This window comes from Octodon degus, unplaced genomic scaffold (genome assembly GCF_000260255.1).
Source record: "Octodon degus isolate 3935 unplaced genomic scaffold, OctDeg1.0 scaffold00083, whole genome shotgun sequence".
Classification (NCBI taxonomy): domain Eukaryota; kingdom Metazoa; phylum Chordata; class Mammalia; order Rodentia; family Octodontidae; genus Octodon; species Octodon degus.
Genome location: NW_004524659.1, coordinates 9,055,444 through 9,060,424, shown reverse-complemented (window position 1 = coordinate 9,060,424; position 4,981 = coordinate 9,055,444). Strand labels below are relative to the sequence as shown.

Sequence of the window (4,981 nt, the reverse complement as noted above, 5' to 3'; positions counted from 1 at the left end):
AAAAAAAAAAAAAATTCTGATTACATCAGGGTCAAATGGAGAAGCAAGTCAGTAGTAAGCAGGCATGAAACAGAACAGGGGTCCTTCCTGTAGGGGTTTGGGTTAGTGACTCTTTCTGGCTTCCTCATGATACCTACGAATATTAATCCCTTTTTGTTTATCCTTAAGGGAAGTATCTGAGAGCATTCGTTTGTATTTTGTCTTGAGGTCTATCTCACAGCAGGTTTGTCTGAGTTTCCCCTATAGTTTCAGTGTTTATGTTCTTCTACGCTGGCTCCTTAGAGGGTCTAGCCCTGTTTGACAGACTATAATATTTGTACCTAACTTAGCTATCCATAACACTACTGATACAGGGAAATGAAATTCCCAACATGCTAGATGTCCAAAACAGCAAGCTTGTATTCTCTAAAATTGAGGAATGAGGGCTGGGGGTATAGCTCAGCGATATAAGCTCCTGCCTGGCAAGCACAAGGTCCTGAGTTCAATCCCCAATATCGCAAAATAAAAAATAAAATAAAATTGAGGAATGAATTCTACGAACAATGGAAGTTAAGAATAGGAAAAATTTATTGAAAGAAAGCAACAGTCTGAGAGGGACAGAAGGGGGCCAGGCAAGTAGGCTGCCCATAAATTCCACTTTTTAAGCATGTTTACGGAGTAAAGCCATGAGGCAAAGCAGATTCAGGTGGGACAAAACTACAATCAATAAGATTACAAGTTAGTCACTCATCACTCAGGTAATGCTGATCAAGTAGCAAACCATAGGATGGGTGTGAGATGGGACAAAACTATGGTCAACTGATAAGTATATAAGTGTAGTTACTAGGGTAATATTGATTAACTGGGGATCAAATGGGGAAACAAGTCTTATAGCAAGCACACATGGGAAGGACAAAGAACTTTCCTGGAAAGGGTGGGTGAAGGAAGTTTGGTCCTTCACCCCAAAATGATTGATGCCTACTAGAAGTATCAATCACTGCTGTTCACCCCTAGGGAAGTATATGGGTGAGTAGTTCCTTTTTCTTGAAGCCTGGCCTTTAATGAATGCGCCTCCAGCCATAGTTATCTTCTGCACTGACCTCTCTGACCAGCCCCACCTACAATATTTCTACCTAACTTAATTGCCTATAATACTATAATTCAAAAAAGGGCAACAGAAGCTAGACTTAGGGACCCATGCCTGTAATCCCAGCACTCTGGGAGGAAGAACAGGAAGATCACAATTCTAGCCTAGCCTGGACAATATAGTGAAACTCTGTTTCAAGATAATTTATTAATGATGGGAGCACCAAGAGATAGCTCAATGGTGTAAGCACTTGCCTGGCAAGCACAAGGTCCTGAGTTCAATCCCTGATACTGAAGAAAAAAAAAAAAAAAAAAAAGATGGGTTCCCAGTAAGTGCAAACTGTTAAATTATTATGGCCATGATTCAATATGGCTGAATCCCAAAAACAACCGCTTATCTTCCCAATAATTATTTCCTCTTCCTTCCCCACTGAAGTTCTGGATATCTTTAGTGCACACAAGAGAACCCCCAAACAGCTTCTTATGCGTCACTGAACCTGCTCCTCAAGCTCCGCCCCTAGCAGAAGTCCATAAAATCTCAGCCTTCCTGTCTCAGGTCAGAGGATCTGCACCGCCCCCATCTCCCTGCCATCATCCTTTCCCTGTCTTCAGAGTTTATAAAGGCTCCCCCTCCCACTTCTTTTACTTCTGCTTCTCTGCTGTGCCACCAAAAACCCTAACCATTAAAAGGCCTGGAGGCTTAGTTCAGTGTGAAGGTCCTGGGTTCAATCTCTAATACCACCCTCCCCAAACCAACAATGTCTATTAACACTACTTCCTACTCAGTATTGTATTGGAATTCTCAGTAATTACAATAAGGCAATACAGATAAAATGAACACTGGCAAATAAGAAAATCTGTTTTCTGTAACACAAAATCCAAGAAGAAGCCATAAAATAAGTGCTAGAATTTTTAACTAAATTTAGCAAAGTTGCTAGATATGAAGTTACTAAACAGTTAACCAATAATTTTATATACAATAGCATAGTAACTATTTTTACTGACAAAATCCAAAACTTACTAAAACCAACCAAACCATCTCCTACCTCAATGATTTTCTACTTATGCCTCTCAAGATCTCAACTATCAGATATGTAACTTTATACTAATTCTATGAGAATCCTTAGACAAAAAAAAAGTATGAGAAAAATGAATATACTGCTAAGTGGTTATATAAAAATTAACTCTAGAAAAGGTGTTTGATGGTATACTGGAAAGATCCATCTTCACAGTACCATCATTAACTGTGAAGAGAAGGCCTAGACACCAGGTAAATAGTCACCATTTGGCAGGGAATTTCAGTTGAAGTTACTGCTGAGGACCTGGAATTGTAAACTGACAAAGTATCCTTCCTAGAGTTTCTTTGTCCTGTCTGCTTTTGGGCCTGCTTTTGGAATGTAGAAATTACCTTCCTTTTGGTCAATGAGATTAACACTCCAGAGTGGACATGCCTTGTTTCCTTTTTGATGTTAAACTTGCCCATTCTATCACAACCTCTAGACTGTTCCAGGAAACACATTCTATCCTCTCTCCTACACTGGCTAATAAACAGTGGCTAGCTTGGAGTGGCTTGGATTCTGCTCATGAGACACTGACCTCCCAGCCCCTCATCATGTATTACTAAATTTGTCTTTCTTTATTTCATCCTTTCACCACACCTCTCATACAGCAGTTGGGGATGATCCCCAAGTTATTCTACACCCTGGAAAACAAAAAGGCATTTTATAAACAAAAAAGTTAAAGTGATCTCTAGCTTGGTTTTAAGATATGCAAATACAATGTTTTTCTACTCCCAGAAGTCTTCTCTGGGAATACAGCAAAGTGTGGAAATAAAAAGGAATCATGCAGCCAGATGTGATGGCATATACACATCTGTAATCCTACCACTTGGAAGACTGAGGAGGAAGATCCATGAAAGTTGGAGGCCTGGGCTACATAGCTCAAGGACAGCCTGAGCTACATAATGAGACCTTGTCTCAAAGGTGTGCATGCGTGCATGCCTGCATGTGTGTGTGTGTGTGTGTATGTTCAATAGCTAGTCTTTCATAAAGGCAGGCTAAATACACTATCTTCACCACAAGCAAGCCTCTGTCACCCCACATTAAACATTCCCAGATGGAAATACCACTGGAATACTGGAATACCACTGACCCTTCCTTGTGTCATAAACATCAGTCTCATTAAATCCTGGCACTAACATCAGTGTCTATGTCCACAGCAGTTTTCTGTAGATAGCTGTGAAAAACACTGAGGATCTGCAATATGCAAACTGCCCCTACAGAACCCCTAAAAGGGATCACTGGAGGAATTAATCCTGCTCTTGGGAGGCTCACTATCCTGTCTTCCCAGACTCTGCCTTGGGGCAATTACAACTAAATTTTCCATACCTAATTCAAGACTGGTTATACAGATGGCACCTTTCATTCTAGGTCTCAAATATTCAACTTCCCCTTCCAAATGACTAAATGCTATCCAGTGTGGCTGTAATGGGAAATTAGAGGCAATTAAAAAAAAAAATCTCAGTGTAGCAAATTTGGAGAAACCATGGAATTTACAATTGTTAAAGGGATATGCTATATACTACACTAGGTTGGACAACAGATAGTGTGCACTGATGCAAGCAACAGAGGCCATGCATCAGAACAGAATTCTCAGTCTTCCAGTCATGGGAATCACATCTACACAATTTTCAACTGTGGCACTGCTAAAAGGAAATCCTACCCTCCTGGAAGAAACAAACTACTCTAAACTGAGCATTGGGGTACACATCTGTAATCCCCACACTGAAGAAGGCTGAGGCAAGGAAGTTCACAGTAAGTCCCACCTGAGCTAATTAACCCTGTCTCAATATAAAAAAATAAAAAGGGCTGGGCTGTAGCTCGGGGTTATTTAGGACGCCCCTGGGTGACTCGATGGGGGGATGGGGTACGCTAAGCGGGACCAATTATCAGGGTTCCGCAAGCGACCCCGTACCCACTCAGTCACGTGAGTCCAATCGAAAGCAGTTAGTTAGGCCCTCTCCACCCACGCACACGCTGACAATCACAACACGAGATCTCGCGTACGCCTCACCCCCCAGGAGACCCTCGCACAGGCCTGAGGTGGACTCCGCGCGCCGGGGAACGCTTCTCATACCCGGAGCGGGGGCACCTCAACTGACCATTCAGACACCGCTGACCTAAAGCCAGAGGAAAGTGAGCCAGAAGTTCTAAGTTCACTGACAGGCCTGGGGACCCTGAAGAAACGTTCTGCAAGCAGGAACCGCGCAGATGTTGACAGGACTGAAGAGAAAGACAGCGAGGAGGTGCGCGCTTCTCCAAGGGACTGCCGCGGAGACTCCTGGGAGCGGGCGCCCGCCTCGAGAGTGCGCAGGCGCACAGGACTGAGCCCAGGCCGGGAATGAGGCTGGTAGGTTTTAGGGGCTCCGAGAGGCTTCAAAGAGTCGTCTGGGAGCTTCAGCCCAAGAGAGCAAACTGAGTGAGCGGAACCGGGTGGGGAGACCCGGGAGAAATCCGGAATCCGAGGCGGGCCTGGTAATCTTGCAATTTCAGGTGCTCAGATCAGTAGGAGATGGGCCTTGGGCGTGGTTCGTGGGCGTGCCCCTGAGGATGCTCACCTGGTGACCTGGAGCAAGCCCTGCTGCTGAGAGATTTTACCAGTTTGACCCCCGAGAATCGCTGTCGCGGAGATGGGAGGAAAGAAGGGGGTGGGTCCCCGACGTATAGCGGATACTGCATATAAATATATTTTCCCTGTGCCCAACCCACTGTGTTTTCATTCATGTGAATGCTCATCTTTGGGATTGGGCATCGAATCATGTGAAAGGTCATGTTGCTGCGTGGGATTTCCCCAATATCTATTTTTTGTTGTTTGTTTACTGGGAATTGAACCCAGGACCTTTTCACTGAGCTATATC

At 43.9% G+C, this 4,981-nt stretch overlaps 1 protein-coding gene and 1 pseudogene across 1 annotated transcript in view; one reads left to right on the top strand and one right to left on the bottom strand.

Moving 5' to 3' along the window:
- LOC111818205 overlaps positions 1 to 4,981 on the bottom strand; it is a 74,310-nt pseudogene that overhangs the window by 24,730 nt on the left and 44,599 nt on the right.
- Positions 4,061 to 4,981, top strand: part of Znf382 (zinc finger protein 382) — a 24,454-nt gene continuing 23,533 nt past the window's right edge. The window contains exon 1 of the mRNA XM_023721601.1: positions 4,061 to 4,616. The gene's annotated coding sequence lies outside the window, so the exon portion shown is untranslated. The remainder of the gene's footprint in view (positions 4,617 to 4,981) is intronic.